General features: G+C 40.0%; 1 long non-coding RNA gene across 1 annotated transcript in view; it reads left to right on the top strand.

Moving 5' to 3' along the window:
* The window catches only part of LOC120751907 (uncharacterized), a 35,749-nt gene that overhangs the window by 873 nt on the left and 15,959 nt on the right, over nucleotides 1–18,917 (top strand). The window contains exon 2 of the long non-coding RNA XR_005700551.2: nucleotides 3,365–3,560. This is a non-coding gene — a long non-coding RNA (uncharacterized LOC120751907). The remainder of the gene's footprint in view (nucleotides 1–3,364; nucleotides 3,561–18,917) is intronic.

Genomic DNA, 18,917 nt, shown 5'->3' with positions numbered 1-18,917 from the left:
CAGTGGACTCTGTGGTCATTTGCACATTTCTCAAGAACGAGTTAGGTAGCTTTGTGGATGCCACGAAGGGTACAGGTTTCTCCTGGGACAGACTGTTTTGATAGCATGCAGCTGTGGTCCTTGGGTAAAAAATTTGAGTAAGTGTCATAGATATTACAGATGCTTTTGTCTCTCTGTTTTTCATTGAGAGAGATACTTTCAACAAGTTGTGTTTAGTGCAGAGCTGTGAGGTGGAGCAGAGAGCAACATCCCTGGGGCAACATGTTAGAGAGGGACCCCTCTCCATCCACTGAAGACATGTTTCTCTGCATTGAGGGTATGACTGGAAGTCCAGGTAAATAATTCAAGAGCTCAGAGCTGGGTAGTGCATGTACATCCTGCCCTTCACCTGTTTGCAGGTATGTCCAGGTTCATTGCAGGTTTGCTGCCTGTGCTGAACATTGCTGTTGGGTAGAGTGCTTAAAGGAGTGCGGGCATGGGAAGAGCAAGGGACCTGTGAAGTCATGAAAGAGTCATTTTCCTGTGACTGAAAGACCTTTTCTTCCCTTTTTCCTATTCTTCCCTACAGTCTGTGGGCTGTTTTTATCTTTCATTTGTTTATTAAATGGTGATAGCCATTGTCATTTACATCAGAAAGAAGGGAACACCTACATTTCACATGACACCAAGCAAAAGCAGTTCTGAGTTTGGATTTTAATAATGTTGGTTAAAGAACTGGCTGTGCATAATTCTTTATAAGCTGTTGTGTTTATTTATTTTAAAATATTTTTCTTCATTTTAGCTACTTTGAGATGGTTTTATTTATTTTTCATCTATGGCTGTATCGATGTCGAGCTTCTGGGTTTTTTCCTAGAAAATGTAGTAGAGGGCTATTCTGTTTATTTGGAGAAAAGCAGTATATTCCTAACTAATAGGCTGAAATAAAACAATAAAGAACAGTGTAAAAAATTGCATAAAAGCAAAGTTTATCAGTGTGAGTCATAGTGTGGTGAGTGATTATTGAATATCCTGGCCAGAAGGAAAGTTTTACTTGCGTCTGTTGGGTAAAGATTTAAAAAAAAAAAAAAAAAAAAAAAAATCTATTTTTAAAACACCATAATGAGGAATTTTTCACATTCAATGTAAATTACTTTTTCTTGTTAATCTTAACAATGGTCTATAGGAACATGGTGGTTTGTGACAATTAATTTGGAGTTCAGTGGTTTTGTTTTTCCTTAAAACAATGTTTTCTCAATTTATGATATTTTCACTGTGTGCATTTTCTGTTAAAACAGTAGAATGGCACTTTCTTTTTTTTCTCTGTGTTGTTGTTGTGCATTTCAGATGTGTGCCCTCTTGCTTTTTTCTGTTTATTTTGGCCTCTGGTTGCCATGTAATTGGGGATCAAGCTTAAAATGGTTTCAAGAGACCATTTCTTCATGTGAAGACTCTCCAGGGCTGCCAAAAATAACCAACAATTAATGCAAGTACTGTACTAGTACTTGTTTGGTGTTGAGTCACACTGATGCTTGTAGCATGAATTTGTAGCACCGGGAAAACAATTACTGTGTGCTTGGCACCAGACAGCTTCAGTTTGGAAGAACCATAAGGGAGATGTAAGTGGGTGAAACCCAGGAGGAGGTAGTAAATAAAACAAGGCTGGATGGTAATCAGTGTTTGGTATGAGAGAATTAATCTGAGGAGGTGTTGAAGAAAACAAAAACAAAGTCAAAAGTATTCTTGAGACCATATATGAGGGTTGATGGCTATTAGGTTTGAAATGCATTAGGAAAGCAAGCAGAGATGAACCTGCGGTTTCAGCTGAAAATAAAGTACCTAGCGTGTGGCTGAGGGAGGGCAGAGTAATGAACCTCTCATTTTATTGAGCTGCATGAGTTGAACAAACAACTTGTAAAATAATTTGAAACAAGTATTATCCCATTTTAAGGAACAGTAGCTTTTAGAAGTGAAACTTATGATGTTCATTGTGTTCCTTGATTGCTTGGCTGAAAATGAATAGCTGGATTTTCCTCTCTGAGAACATAAAGCTGCATTATATGTTAACCTGAAATTAGGGGGAAGACACAACCCACAGGTACAAAGCGTAGGAGTATCATAGTCTGGGAGTAACTGTGATAATGGAAAGACTCAAGAAAATGCTTGAACTTCTAGACAGTGTTTTACTGTTTGCTTACTGAGAGTAAGTATAGTTTCACTGCTACAACAGTAGAAACTATGAAAACCACCAAGACTGAGATAGAAAACCTGTGATTAATTTTATTATCTTAATAGTCATGTGGTGATTCACAGAAAGTGCCAGGGCTTTTTCCTTTTCAAATGGATTGCTATTTTACTTGTGTACTTTCTAAGTAATAAAGCTGAAATGATTTGTAACAGAGCTCAACTGAAGTAGATGGATCTATACCAGCAGAGGATTTGTTCTAGTTTCTTCAACTGTATTCATTACAATTGGGAAACTTATTTTCAGGATGTGATGCACTGGTTGTTTTAAGAGCTAATTCCCAAACAGTGTGCTAATTGGCCTGAAATAGTGCAGTGCATGTGATGCCCCCGTGGGATTTGAAGTTATGGATTATCCTATTTGTTAGTGGCTTCAGAAATTAAACCTCTCATGAGTGTTTTAACTGTGCTTTTGTAAGGACTGGGTGAATAAGTGCATGATAGTTGGAAACACAGTGTTCAGAGCAATTGCTCTATATTACATGATAGCTGGGCAAATAGACTTGCAGTGGAAATTTCCTTGCAGGCTGCTGTGCTTAAGTTTTTGGCTCACCAGCATAGGTGCAAAGATGTGATGGAAGGTACAACACATACCGTGGTCTAATTTTGCAGTAAACTAGAAACTGTTTAGCAACTTCTAATGGAAAAGCAAGACAGATACTTAGAGGGGTGCAGCATATAAACATAGGCTTGAAACTTATGAATTGAATTACATTTCACATAATTTTTCTGTATGTTCTATTGCCAAGATGCTATGCTTTTATGTTGACATTGCTTTACTACATTGTTGAGTGGTGGAAGAGGAGTTGGAAAGAGTTTTGACTTTTCACAGTTCAGTAAAGGATGATGAATCCTTCAGCAATTTGGAATTTAGATTGACAATTTTAACTGGATGTGCCTGAGCAGCTCATCAGGATCACAAAATTGATTAAGATCTTGCTACCTCCCCACTGCTCCCCCTCCCTCCCTCATTTAGGCTTCTGAATCAACTTGATTAGCTGAACAACTCTGTTCTTAATTTTTCAGATTTGCTCAGGATGTCTCTAGAGTAGGGAAGATGATATTGTGCTGGATTTCATTTGATCCATGTTGGTGATTTCATGAGTGTGATAACAGAAAATGTGTTTTGTTTTCATGTTGTGAGGTCCCAAATTCAAGGAGCAAATTCTGCAGGGATTTCTACAGCGAGCAAAAACCTACTGTGTGGTTCTGGGCCAAGATCAATGGTTGCATTGCTGCTGCTGAGACTCTGCAGAGATTCCCTGCTGAAGGAGTCTTCTTTGGGACTTATCTCTTGGCTCAGTCTACCATGAGAGGCATCGAAGGTATAAAACTGGTGGGTAAGTAGATGTTTTACTGATGAAAAAATGATTCAATTATATAACTTAACTATAATATCTGCTAATGGGAGTGAAGTGCAGAGTGAAAGAGGCATTGTAGGCTGGTATATGTGAAATGTGAATTAATTCAGACAATATAGAGAACATTGGAGACTTCTGCGGTATTTTTGTGGGTGTTATATGTGCCTCATTTTAATTGCTTGATGTTATTCTGCCAAGCTGCATGAAATGAAATAAAAGAAAACTTACAATGAAACAAACAGGAAATGAAATAATAAGTGGAGTAAGATGTCTCTGGAGAGAATGGCAAGGGATTTGCAGTAATATTTGAGAAGTTATTAGATGTGAGAGTCCCACCTGTGGGCTCCAGCAGCCTTGTTTTTCTTACACCCATATAATACTACATAAACTACATCATGGAGAGAAGTGAAGGTGAGAAAGGCTACATGCATGAGCAGAGGCATATGGAGCGGGATACAGAAGCAATGTTATATTTCTTCCCCTCTCTCAGCACCCCTCACCACAGTAAGTTTGGATTGGATGGGACATAACCATGACAACTGAAGAAACAATAATTTGAATATTTGAGTCAAGGAAGTGTGGTTTCCTACAGTGTTTTCTCTACCTATTCACTGAAGTTGATGCTCATCATCCACCACTCCCCAGTTGCCCTTATAGTTCAGTATCTCTCATCTTCTTCTGTCTGCTCACCATTACTTGCAGCCTTGTAATGGTTTTAGTTAAAACTGGGCAGAAACACCAATTAATGTAGTGGTTTTATGTTCACCAAATTCTGTTTGCTAAGTTTAGCGTAGTGGTCTTAGTGTTCACTCTCCTTTTGCGGGAGAGGATCAGGAGGAGCAAAGCAGGCTCAAGCTTAAAAAAGAAATAGTTTTATTAACACACTAAAAGAATGGAAAAGTTGAAAAAAAAAAAAAACCCACAAAATGAAACTTCAAAACACTCTTCCCTTCCTTTACAAACTTTCTTACAAACAATACAGAGAGAGACAACCTGTGATTTTTTCAGTCAGTTTCACCATTTAAACATAATATTTCATGACTTTGGGAGAGGAGTCTCTCTAGAGTACCATGGAGACACTGACCACAAGGCTAAAACAGTCTGGTGGCTCCCAATGTCACAAATCTGCCACCGCTCAGAATTTTTGCAGATTGTGCAGTCTCATCTATTAGCAGCCTTTCCCCTGGCTACTCAGGGGCCTCTCAGTGTATCTGGGAATTTTTCCTCCTACAAAAGAGATTCCCGCTTAAATCTCAATTATATCAATTTCCAACTTTGACTAGAACTAGCATTCCCCCAAACAACATTAAGATGTTACAAGAAACAGTTTATTTCTCCATAGTTTACACCACAGAAGTCCGGTTAAAAAATGTCCACATCCTCAATCCCTCTTTTCAATAATCTTTATAATTTCTTTCACTCTTGCCCCACTGACTTCATGCCGTGCCTTTTCTAGGTTCTGTCTCTTTCTTCTCTCTCAGGGAAGGGTTAGGCCTTGGAAGCTTCACGTTGCCAGGCAAGGGTTAAATCTGCCCAGGCCTGCAGTGGCCTTGTGATCACTGCTGGCAGCAGTCTCTCTCTGCTGCTGCACCTCAGATCAGCCAGTGTTTCCTTTTTCCACTCTTTTCTTCTCCGTCTGGGAATCACCGGAAGGTGGGGCTGGGGGAAGAGCTCTGCCCACCCCTCGGCGGCAATCGGGGCGGCCTCAGCCCAACCGGGCCCATAGCTGTTATCAGGGGCCCAGCAGAGATCCCTCCCAGCTCCGGGGCTCGGGGCTCTGGGGAGGTTTTAAAAGCAGTTGACGTTAAGCTGCAACACCTCCTGCCTCTTTGGGAGCCGGTGGAGCCCGGCCAGGCCTTGGGCCAGCTCCCCCCTCAAAAGGGTGAGGGGTGGGGTTGGGGAGCAGCAGGCCTGACTCAGTGTTACCTGTTCAGCTGGCCAGGAGGAAAAGGGCTGACTTGAACAAAATCAGGATTTATATGGGTACTTCCCAAAGTTGCATTCAACATTCTCAGTGGTCAAAGCAGATGCCAATATCCCAGACTAGCCTCTGACAGGTCCCTCTCCTTTCTAGAGCAATTCCAAGGTCCCGACAGGGCAACACTCCACATTCTGCCTTAACTAAAACCCAAACTGTGCCAACCCATGACAAGCCTCCTCATGCATACCTGAAGTCATGGAGCAGTACTGCAGCTCTGCCTCCTTGATGTTTTTGGGCCCTGTTCTGTAGGTAGTTGAACTCATGCTAGGCTCAGTACTAAAGAACTGTCAGGCTGCAAACTGGGGTCTGGTTTTCAGCCCCCAGCCATTAATTTGGGAGGGAGACTAATTTTGGCTGATGGTATGTTATGGGCAAGATCTTGCTGTGCAATCACCAGCTGCAATAAAGACTTTTCTGGTTCCATCTCCTGTACAATGCGTGTGCTACTGTCATTGTTAAGCTGTTTCCTCTAGTGATGCTTCTCCTCTAGCCCTGCCATTAAAAATGGAAGCGCTTGCATAGGCTACTCATCATTACGTTTACTGTTACACTGCTTAACCCTGGTCAAATGGGAGAAATTTGGCCCTACATAAATGGAAATTTAGCACATGATGCATTGGCTGGCCATGGTCCTTTTCCAGTGTGTAGGCTTTGCAGTACTGCGGTTTGGTCAAAACAGTGTGTTCAGCATGCTACTGTGATTTCAAGCATACAGAAAGAACCAGCCTGCTGGTTACCAGGCTGGCATATACTACTGGGTTTTTGAATGCAATGTTTATGTCTTAGTCAATGTGCCTTTTTTTTTTTTTTTTTTTCCCCACTTAATATAATGGAGTTAGCATTATTGCTGAGTGCAGCTCCCGCTGGAGCTGATTGAGCTGATATTTCTGTTCTCTAAGCCTTCTGTTTGTGGTTTCCATAAAGTTGGAAGTAGTTCTTGGTGCTGATTAAGTTTTTTTTTTTTCCTGGCCTAAAATTCCATCCCAATTTCATCTGTACCAGGTAACCCTTCTTGAGTTTGTTGAATGTTTTCCAGAATTACAAAGAAAGCATTGTCTGTGAAGTTTTCTTAATTTGAAAAGGTCTGTGATGTTTCTGCTAGAGTAAACAGCTTTTGCTCTAGCAAAAATGTAGCCAGGTTTTTGAAGTGAGTTTGATATGGGACTCAGGGCATCAAAATCATTCAGCTTATTGAACTGTAAGATGGGAATACTCTTTTTCTGTCAGGTCTGTGAGCTCCCTCCTGGTAAGCTGTAGTAAACTCTTAAATATTAGTATTGAAATTTTTCATACCATCTGCTTTTTTATTTGATGCATCATCAAAATGTTTAGGGCTATTTTTAAAAATAGAGGTGTGGGGGAAAAAAAAGTATTGTTTTGTCACTAGAAAAAGCCCCTTCTGTTGTGGTATTGCAGGGTAGGTTTGGCAGAAGTTGGCTTTTTTAGAGGAAAATGCTCTGCTACTTTTATTTAATTCTTGCTAAGTTTAGAAGATTCTGAAAAATGTGTGTCAGTAATAAAATTCTGAATGCTTGCCTGTCATCTCTGTGCAATTAAACAGTGAATGTCCTACCCTTGCTGAGCAAGCAAGAATATTGCAGCCTAGGGTTATTGTGTGTTTGAACAGACCTCCCTAGGCAATTCCTTGTTGCTGCAGGCTCTGGTTAAACTGCATCCTGAAATGGAAAACGACATTTTGTTTCCAAAGTACCTCGTAACCAGCAGTTTATTTAAATACAGATGAAACACCTGCTAGGCTGTGTCAGGAGGTGGAAAGAGGGAAGGAAGGAAGAGGAAGCAGGAGGAATTTGAACATGGGCCCTGGTGATTCAGTGTGGGAAAGGCAGAGAAGTTGCCTTGGAAGAGAGCAGTTCTACCAGAAGATGCTGTGGCTCCTCAGAGACATCTCTGAACCTCTTTTCTAGGTCCTCAAGCCTTATCCTTCCCTGGTTTCTATAAAGAGCTACACAAGGATGAGGAAAGGGTCCCTGTGAGAGCCTAAAGTCTGTCATTGGAGCAGGGGCTGGGTACCAGGTTTTGCACCTTGATTTCTGCTGGTCTGCATAACACAAAAACTGCCACCACATTTGCACTTTGAGTTCTGTCATGCAGAGGTTAGCGTCTCTTGGCACTGAGATTGAGACAATATTAACACTTTCTGTCTTGTAAAATGTTCATATGTACCTTATTTGAGCTTTGATTTTATATCTATTTACTCCATTCTTGCATTGTTCTGGCAAAACATGTTATTAGTAGATGTAAACCTGAGACATGATTTAAATAGGATGAGAGTTATTCAAAATAGGAATTGTCTTGAGGTTTTTTTTATGTCTTCAAATATTAATTCTTTGATAAATATTTTATGTGATTGAATTTGTGGTATGAATTTTACCAGCTCCATACAGGAGGCAGCAAATACAAATTGTGTGATCTAACAGCTCAACAAATCTAACAGCTTTAAATTCTGCCTGTACTGCTGTGTAAGACATCAGTTTCACAGACTGTCCTCATGGACCCTGCTAAGCCTCACTGCTTTATCCATGGCTGCATCATTTCTAAACATGTCTGGTAAGCCTTGAGGCTTTACTGGAGCTCCTGTCAGGAACCATACGTATACCTAATAAGTCACAATCCTGGTGGGCTTGTCATCTGCATGGAGAAAGACACAGAAGGTAAGTGACACACTCAAACAGAGGAAAAGGAAGAGTGGGACGGCCTGGTCGGATGTGGCTTGGTTTGCTGTTGAAATTGGTGGGTGGCACTACCCTATCACCAGGTTCAGTCTTTGCTGACACTGTCAGGTCCATCATAAACTCTGCTGTAGGTGAAGCTTCTCCTCAGAAACAGCTTGGCTTCATCCTCACACCAGTCAAACAATGGTTCCTTTTACTGAAAAGCAGTTCTAGAACCCTGTAGCAGTCAAATCCTTGTCATTTATGAGTTTCAAGTAACTTGTTCCATGGTGTATGCCTCTCTCTCTCGGAGCCCCCCAGTTCCGTTTTTGCCTCAGCTAGCTTGAGAGAGAAACCACAGCTGGAAGGATTTTTTTCCTCAGGACCTGAAAGATCCCAGAGAGGCTGTGAACCTTTTCCTTTAGAGAGAACAGGCATCTGTCAATGGCAAAAGGAAAGAGTCTGCCCTTGGTCCGGAGGGAATCACGACTTTATTCTGGGGTCCTGCCCCCGCAGGGTCCGGAGCCCAGTCCCTGTCCCAGTCCCAAGAGAGAGATCCACGTGCTTTCCTGGCTTTTATCCAGGGGGAAGGGGCTAGAGGCGGGAACAAGCCACTACCCGATCAGGGATAAGGTGGGAGTGGAACAGAGTTGGGTTACATTCCAGTGTGGGAAGATGGAAGGGAAGAAGGGGCAGGGAAAAATCTCGTGATGATGCATTTTCCAGGGGAACAGGGGAGTACAGAAGAAACCATTACAAAACTCAATATAAAATGAAATACTATATAAACATAAATAATGCACAACAACAGTTCCAAGATTAACAAATGGCCATACATTCCTTGTTGTCCTCTGGTTTGAAGGACAGCTTTGTGTTTTTCATCTTGGCTAAGACAAAACACAGTGTTTTTTTTACATGAAAAGGCATGGCTTTTACCTTATGAGCATGCTTACAGCAGAGTTGTTGCTGCAGGTGTGCCTCTGTAGACACACCTGACGTACCTTTGAGCTTCCTTGCTGACAGACTGCTAGCAATACAGTTGCCACAGTGTAAAGGTCAGTACCAAGTGACCAGGTTCAATTTGAGTATTCTAAGTTTTGGGATTTTTTCAATAGAACCTAGATTTCTGGAGATTGAAGACCTGTCTGCTGCAGAAAACTTGTGGTCTTAAGAAATTTTAGATTCGTCTTTAGAATTCTTTAGATTCACCTCAAGCCTCTGGCCAATGTCAGGGCTCTTCTCCAAAACAGTTCTGAAAGCAACATCAGTTCTCTTGGCTCCACTTTCTTGGATTCAGGATGGAACCACAGTGATAGTTTGGAATCATCCTGTACTCACTGTTCTTCCAGCCACTGCATTTTGCACTGTTAAATTTTGTTTTGTGTTCATTGACATACTTTCCTTCACTTCTGATGTTCAACTCTGTCCTGAAAGACCACTTGGAAGGAACTTCCTTAATAATAAGCTTTCTGTCTGGTAATTTCCCCTTGCTCTTGTTCACCTTTTAAGTAGTTTTTCTGATTTATACATCTTACACTTTTGCTGACTTTTCCCAGTTTTTCCAGTTTATGCTATGTAGTACTTTGCCAGATGATTTATTAAAATTCAAACAAATAGCACTTACATTTTTTGTGGGAATAAAATAGAAAAGAGACATTTTGGACTAGTATGCCATGATCAGTCTTCTGTTAATACATTTGATCTGATTTTGTTTTCCATTCTTTTGTCAAGATCTGTGTGCTATCTGTAGATGACTGATGTGTCTATGCTACCAAAATGACTTTTTTTTCCTCTTTCCTTCCAAGTATAGGTACCATATTTGGCTTTCTTAAGTCATGTGGTACACCCTCATTTGATGGACTTATTTAATATCTGTGCTATCAGACTTAAAATTTCATGTACCAGTTCTTTCAGTGTTCTGTGATTAAGATTGTTCTGCCCCCCAGACTTGACAGCAATAAGCTCTTTGGATTTTCCTTCCGTCTCAGTAATTTCTATCCCTGATAACTCATTATTAGCTGTCATGTCTGCTCCACTGTTCAGCATCAGTTTGGGTTTTTTTGAAAATGCGTGGTGATAGTAATTTCTTTCGGGAGGTATGTGTACATTTAATATGAAATCTGCCCTACTCCAGTGAAGAACTTAATGATTCTTTCATGTGCTTACTGTGGTCATTTCTTTGCTGTTGTAGGTTTTTGTTTTATTGGAGAGTTTTTTTTATTTATTTCTTTCTGTATTTAAAATGTGTCTGAAGGACTGTCTGATTCTCTATATTCTCTTAGCAATCAGGTTCATCTTCAGCAACACTGCTGTTATCTGTCTCATGAACTCTGAGACAAGTGCTTGTGAGTTTTAGGACGGCAGAACACATTCAGCAGTTACCCTTTTCATTGTGTAGGATCTCTTTTTACTGTTTCTTCTTGAAGTTATTTTGTGTTGGACCCTTCTCCTACCAGACTTTCTTCCCTTGGGGTAAAAGCTGGTATAATAGCTCTGTCACTGCTTCCTTCAAGAAATTCAGCATCACTGCAAACGTCTTGAAGGGTCCCTGCTTTTTTTAGTGACTTTGTGGAAATAAAGAAAATGATTGTGGAAGAGCAGAAGGATGATGTAGGTTGTCTTTCAAATAATGAGAAGACAGTAAATGCATTTGTGTCTGTAAAAAGTACTGCAGACTGTAGGTAGAGCATATAATTAATCTGAAGCTAGATACTTTTTAGTATTGGGCCTTTTGTCCCCTACTGAGGAAGAGGCTCAATATTTCTGAAGTATCCCAGAGTAATTCCATTGCCAGTGGCCCAGATCACAAAATAAACCCCAGAGTTTTACAGTGTTTTTTCTTTTGGGGGGGGGTGGGGTGGGGAGGGGAAGAATTTAAATTGATCTATCTTTCTGGTTTCTTTTAGAAGTCTAGCAATTAGGAGCTTTGCAGACTTTCAGTGTCAGCTTTTTCTTTCTGAAGATAGTTCACACAACAAAGAGAGACCCAGTCTTGGGGTGGGTACTGAAGCAGCATGGGTTCTGAAAAATTTTAGCCAGCTCTAATTGCCCCATGCCAAAGATGTAACTATACAGTGAGTTTTGAATTAATCTAAACTGCACAAATTTAATTGTGTGGACAATTCTTGGACTGCTTGTTATTTTCTGAAAAAAATTGAAACTGCAAAGCAGCAGGGAGGTATTTTTAGTTTTCTTCTAGTGCTGCTGTGGAAGCACAGAAATTAAAAAAGGGCACCTTGCTTAAAAGGTCACAGATAAAATTGTATGTGGTGTGCTGCCATTGCTAGCTTTACTCAAAGATCTGTGTATGCTGCCACATCTAGTATGCACTTACTATGAACCATCCGCCTGACAAACTGTAGCACTCTGGAAGCTGAAGCAGTTGATAGTGCTGAGGGGTGGAGGAAGATGTCCACGTCTTTTGTCCTGGTGCAGGGACACAGTTGAGTTCCAGCTGTCAGTGTATGATCAGACAACAAAAGACTAAGCAGAGCTGGCCTTGTGAAGAACCTGCTCAGTTCTGGCAGGGTTTGGTAGCACCAGTACTGTGAGGTTCAGACTGAGCTAAGCTCTTCTGGAGTTGCCTCAGTAGTACTGCTCCTCCTGGGCATTGCCTGACCATGTGGGTCCTGATAGGGCCAGGCTGGTTCCACAAAGAGTTGCTTGGCTTTGGAGAGTGTTTATTGGGTTGGAGCACTAAACTTGAAATTAATCCAGATTTTCATGCTCTGCTAATGCCAAGTTTGCCAGTCCTTCTAGAACTAGAGTGCTAAAGTGCAGATCCACTGGTGTCTGTAGGCATCAGAACCAATCTGTTAGGACTAAATGAAGGTAGGAGACCCTGTGAACCTGAGCTGACTCCATGTGCCTTGTGGTTTTGCTCAGAAAGCCACAGCTTTTTTCTATAAAGGTTTGGTACTCTGGAATCATAATTTCAGTTTGCAAAATAATTTTTTTTTTTTAAAAGTGACCAGCTGGGGAAAGCAGCATTCAAAGGGCAAACTGCAGACACTATAACACAAAGGTAGGTTGGATTAGCTGGAACTACATCTGCAGCAGGTGGCTGTTTCACCTTACCAAGGCTGGTGTATGTATTTGTGATGGCATCTTTTTAAGATGACATTCACTCTGTTCTGGCAGGTAGCGGGGAGCCAATAGCCAAAGCTTTAAGCTACGTATTTTCAGCTATCTGTTTACTTAGTATTTGGGAAAGGAATAAGTGTTTTGTTATGTGTTTCTGTACCATGATGATATTATAAAAAATTTTAGGTAGGCTTCAAGCATTCTGCTGCTTGCTTACTGGGAGCCAGCAGGACTAAATAATATTTTGCCTGTTTTTTCACCATAGATGCAATCCTAGATGTCTTTCTATATTGAGAATCATCACATAAACAAATTTAACAGCTCCCTGCTACTGCAGGTCCTCCATGCCCTTTTGACAGTGTCCTTGATACCTGACTCTTTTTGTTCCTCACCAGATTTGTGTCTTCCATTATTCTGCTATACAACTGGATATTTCCCTAGGGTTTTGGGAAATTTTAAGTCTGTTCTGAATCTGAGCATGAAGAATAGATGATTGTGGATGCAGAAAAAAATGCAATTACTTGTTTTCCATTTGAGTATCAAAACACAGTTTCAGCATGTATGCACACTGGAGTATTACCATACCCCTTCAGGCATGAGTTGACATCCTTATTAAGTTTTTAAATTTGTTTTGCCTGTTTGCCTCAGTTTCAACTGGACTAAATTTTAGCCACTCTTCTCAGCTAAAACTATAAAATCAATTAGGTGCCTCTCTATATGATTAGCTCAGACACGTTAGAGAAACATGATGAGAAATTGTCATTGTGAGTGCTGTAGCACTCATCGTCTTTGTGTGTGCATTGACAGAAATGGATGTCCAGGAAAAACAATACCTTTAAGAGCTCTTGGTTCAAAATATTACCTTTACAGGTGTCTGTGACTGTCTTGCCATGAAGAAAGAGATTTGAAGTAACCACAGTTCTTCCGTTTTCAGACACTGAAACTTATGGAAGACAATTAGATTTTATAGTCAGCTTACTTTTTTTTTTTTTTGCCCTGTTAGTGGGAGGAAATGGTGGAGTGGTTTTGTAACCACTGCTAATGTTCAGTTTCTGGAGTGGCACTGTATTTGATAAAAAACCTTATCAGAAATCCTTCAGTTTAACTCTGCAGGATTCAATAGAACTATGAGGCTGATTATGTAAGAGGTATTTGAAAGGCTGGAGAGGATGAACAGCAATATTTGCTGTCTTTCATTAAAGAAGAATCAATAGCAGGATGCAGAACTTAGTGTTTTGTGATCCAGAAGTTTCAGGCAATGGTAATAAATTAGGAGATCAAATTACAGCAGTGCTTTGATTTAAAAACAAACAAAAAAAACCCCACCCAAAACACATGGAAAAGTGGTACTATTGGATATTATAATTTCTTTTGCCTGAAAAATATCACTTTGATATATAAACAATATCATTTATGAAAGAAGTTGTTGAGCTGTATTTATATTAGTGTGAAAATTTAATTTCTCTTCCAGTTTGTTTACTGGAGGCCATCGCAGTTAGTACAAGCAGCTATGTGTGTGTGATAATGACTAATAGGGTGGCTGTTGATGGTATTGAAAGTTTTAAAGCTGTTAGTTTAAATGCTTTAGGTTTATTATTAAAAATGACAAATTAGATTCTTAAATAGATAACATACATAACCTTAAGAAAATGAAATATAACATATTGGAGTCTTATGGAAGCTTAAACTAAAAGTGTTTGCCAACAAGATTTTTAAATCAGATTAGCTCTTAGTTGAAGTCTTTGCTCTATAATGTTTGGATTGCCAGAGACCATGGGGAATATCTCTTTCCGTTGTAATTAAATTGAACAGAGCCATGTTTATGTTACATCTTTGAAAGCCCCCCTTTGAAGGCATGTCAGAGAGCCCCCTTTAGCAAGGGAAATGCTATAGGCAAATACAGTGGTTATTGATACAAATGTACGCTGTTTAATAAAGAAGTCTTAGAGACCAAAGTTTGACAACGGCAGAAGTCAAATGAGAAACATTTGGGCAAGTGCACCAACCTAAAACCTACATAATTGATCATGATATGAGCACAATAAAATAAAGGTTAAGAATCACAAATTCTCATAAAGCAATGTCTCTGAAGTGTCTGGAGCAGAGTGGGTAATTATTCAGAGGTCTTTGATCTCTCCAGCACAAACAGTTCTGTGCTGCTACGGAGGTTAGCACGGCTTAGCCTTTTGCAGTGCTACTGCTGTAAACACAGTTGAGAAATTGTGGTTATATTGTGAAGATGAGTGGGTTTTGAGTTCAGTAAACTTTCTCCCTCATCCCTAAGAGCTAAAATGAAATGGCTTTCTATATGGTCCTGTTTCAAGAGAGGCAATTCTCTTCTGCTGTTCCTTAACATCCCCAGAGCTTTTTGTTGTATATCACAAGGGTTAACTCCCTCTCTCACTCTACTCTAATCTATAGTTCCTTGTGGGTGATGTCACAGTATTTGATTTCTGGCTGAGATTTGAGACTTTGATACGCTGTTCAATCCCTACTCTCTTTCCAAGAACTTCTAGGTGTTTGGCATTGCACTGGGTGTTCCTGCAGAGTTTTGAGGGTGGTGAGCTGCAGTGGTGTCCTCTGTGGGAAGGGCCCAGAGGCTGTCCCAAGCTGGTTATAGCTAGCTCCAGCGGACTCACCATAGGACACAGTACAGCCCATCTGTTGGAGTCCAGGGCATTCCTTTGGTTGCCCTGGAGAGTCAGGGACCTGGGCAGGGGAGTCTGGGACCCCAGCCCAGAGCCTAAGGCTCAAAGAGACACTGGATTTGATTTCAGTCCATGGGAGAGGCTTCTTGCACTGCAGGAAGCATTGCAGGCCACAAGAGTGGGAAAAATAGTAGTTTAGTATATCACAAGATGAAAAAACAGTAAGTTTGAGATTTTTAGCATTGAAGTGAATGAGGCAAGATGGAGAATTTAAGGCGTTGTCTCTTTCTTCTTTCTTCTTGTTCCCTCACTCCATTTCTGCAGTGACATTGGCACAAAGTAGTTAGTGAGGATTGGGTCAGAGTAAAGATGACCTTTTTAGTATTAGTGATAGACATTGGTAAGAAATAGTAAATAAAGAATACGTAGCAATAAGTATAAAAGATAAAGACAGCCCAGAGACAGGGGGAGTCACCAGATGTCCGAGCCGCGGCAAACATCTTTTGGACACTGAGAAAATTGTAAGATAAGAACTAATAGAGACTCCGTCTTTTCCTGAGTTTGGCACAGAGCTTTGCAGAGAGCCAGAACTCTAAAACCACCTGAATGCCAGGGAATTTAAGCTCCTGAAAAGGAGCCCCTGACACCCATCAACCATGGGTATGGCACCTCTGTAAAAACCTATTTTAAAAAGGGGCAAAAACTGCTGGATAGGGAAAAGAGGAGGGGGAAAAATTTGACAAACACTAGAGGGAAACAGAGGTCAGAGAAGAAGGAGGAGGGGGATAAAAAGATACCTCCTCGTGGTACCTTAGCAGATACTGTAGCATGAGGAGGAGCCCATGCTGTAGACAATTTTTTTCCTCAAGAACAGCGACCTTTTGGAAGAGGCTGGGCTGGAGCAAGGGAGAAGAGCGAAGAGGTATAGAACGGGCAGTAGAGAGGAACACTTGTGTACTGACTTTAATGCTCCTGTTTCCCCTGTGTTGCTCAGGGTTTGGAGGGTGGAGGAGTGAAATTGAGTCTGGATGGGAAAGGATGTTGCTTTAATGTTTGAGTTTTTCTTGACAATAAATTATAGGAGTTTTCATCTGTCAAATCTGTCTTGCCTGTGAAGGTAATTGGTAAGCAATATCTCTGCCATTCTCTTCACCCACAAGCTTTGTCATCCTGTTTTCTAGCCCTTTCCTGCTGAAGAGGAGTGAGCAAGCAGCTAGCTGGGCATTTGGCTGTTTGCTGAGGTTTCTCCAGCAGTTTATGCTTGTGGTGGGTTGAGAGGTACATACAGGTTTACCTTCTAATGATAGACTTTAGTTGTATACTATACCACTGTTTTGCTCTTAGGCACAAGTGTTCTGTGAAAAGCAATAGGAGCAGAGAACTAGTTGATTCTTTAAAAATTACAATATGAAATAGACTTGTAGAATTTTTAATTTCAAGGCATTTTATTTTATCTGGAATTTTGTTTATCTTTATTGTCTCTTACCTTCCTTCCTTACTGGGTAGTGAGTCCAGTGGCCAGGCAGGGAAGGGCTGTGGGGTGAAAAAATTAATTTTGCTGTAAAGTCTCTCTGACTTCAGTGAGCTTATGGAGGCATTAACCCTACGAGAGTCTCTTAGCATGGTTGGATCTTTGATTTTAACAAGTATTTATCTTGAATTCAGTTTCAAGCCAGGAGTGATATTAGGGGAGTTTGCGACATGAAACAGATGGCTGTTTCTTTGGAGGAAGCTAGTCTGAGAATTGAAACCCAGTCTAATTAAGCAGTTGACAGGTTGAGTCTCTCATCTTTTCTGAGCAGTCTGCAGCAAAATTAAAAATGCGAATCCTGAAAATAGTTAATTAAAAGCATCCTTGTGGCCATGTAAGTTTCTTCATTGAACTGAATAGGATTACCAGGTTCCTCTATATCTTCTGAACTCAGTGAAAAGTTTGAAATTAGATGAAACCTAAGTAATTTTAAGTATTTTGTGGAGATCTGATTCTGAAACATACCTAAAAATGTTTGTTGAGGCAGAATAAGTGTTGCTACACTTTTGGGTAAGGGTAGGTTGTTTGCTCATAACAGAAAGTAGTTACAGTACAGAAGGAGGATGAAAAGCACACAAACATTTCTTTTCTGTTGTTCTGTGTATTTGAAAAGCCCAGTTATATCCATTAGAATACGTCAGGTTTTATCTTCCTCATTTTGAAATCTACACATTTAAAGTGATGGCACTTGAACCTTTTGCTCCTACTTTCAGTTCTAGAAATACCTGTTGGAAGGACCAAGTTCTTGTGTCTCTTTCTCCTTCATGTTGTGGAAAACAGAATGACAGTGGCACTTAACATTTTCCATCTACATGAGGAAACTTCAGCATTTCTCCCTCTCCTATTATGGATGATTGTCATGGGTAAAGTGGAGGTGGAGGTTTGCTGAATTATAAAATGCAGCTGTTTCATCTTCTATGTAGTGGATCAAAAAGAGCCATTTCTCATTTTTTTGTGCTTTTCTTGACATATTTTGGTGCAGTTGAAATGTGCTATTACTATGAGAAGTATGGAGTAAGCCAGGGGTTTTCTGTTTTCTGGCAGTACATGTAAAATAAAAACCTAAGCATTAAAATTAGGATGTGGTGATATATATTCAAATCTCTGTAAAGGTTTTGTTTTGAAAGGTGTATTTCAAATTGTCTCTAAGAACATAAAGGACATTTTAAAATGTGGTTTCTATTTACCAGTGCTCATTTTTTTGTTAAAGATTGTTGGTTAACATAATTCGTAGTTTGTTGATAAAACACTTTAAAATGTTTTGCAGTGCTTTCCACAGTTTAACAAAACAGAATTTAAGAGATTGCTAAAGGGCTGGTATCTGTCTCTAGAGCAATGAGGGGAGAATTATTGCAAAGACATGCCTTGTCAAAGTACTCAGCCGTCTTGGTGAAGTGGTTATGTATCTGATAGAGTTCTGATACATTTCTTCATCTCACTTTTGTTTTTATAAATGTCTGTATCTTGGTGCTTAGTTCTTCTGAATGTGAGATGTAGGAAATGGAACAGATGTTTGTATAACTACTTATTGAGCTCATGGAAGAAATGTGTAAAGTGGTATTTTCATTGTTATAATGAAACTATAATTACATTTGCTTGTAAGGTTTGAACTGGTTCTTAACAGGAGCATGTTAAACAGGCAAAAAATATTAAATAGCATAAAACATCATGTGACATTCGAATAATGAAAAATGTATCACTTAACAGTGTTTGCATTATTCAGAGTTATACCCATACAAGTGTCTGCTCTAATCCCTTGCCAGTATGTTGTCTTGGTAACCAGCTACCTGCACACCTGCTCGGCTTCTGCAAGTGAGGGAAAATGGATGGTTATTGGCCACAAATATATTGAAATGGAATATAAAAATCCAGCAGAATGTTAATATTTAATAAGACTGTGCCTTCAAACTTCAGTGTTCTAGCTAGTCTCTAGCAGTAAGTTTTATACCTGAACAAAAAGAGATTTGACATCATTTGTGTTCTTTCTGTAAAGCAGGGAGAAGTCAAATTCAAATTCTTTGTCAAATTCAAATTCAAGATCCAATAACATAAAGAAGAATATCAGCAATATGTATATTAAAAATAGTGTTATTCTAGTGAGATTATATTTTCTGTTGAGTAACTGCTTTGGAGTACTTAATAACTGTCAATGAATTAATCACTTTTGGAAACACTTCCTGTTTGCCACTGAACTGAACTCTCAGTTCCATACAGGTACATGGACCTGAAAACCCGAAATGGGTGCCTAGGGACTGGGGGGAGGAGGAGCAGGTAGATAAAATGCTGTTAGGATTAGACCTGAAAATACCCCCTGCTTTGGCTGAACTTCATTGGCAGAGTTTTACCTTAACTTGAAATAATTTCTCCTTCTTGCCTTATAATTACAACCGTCTACTGAACATGAAGATTTTAACAGCTGGT

Source organism: Hirundo rustica, chromosome 4 (assembly GCF_015227805.2).
Source record: "Hirundo rustica isolate bHirRus1 chromosome 4, bHirRus1.pri.v3, whole genome shotgun sequence".
NCBI classification, from domain to species: Eukaryota; Metazoa; Chordata; class Aves; order Passeriformes; family Hirundinidae; genus Hirundo; species Hirundo rustica.
This window is presented reverse-complemented; position numbering and strand designations above follow the sequence as displayed.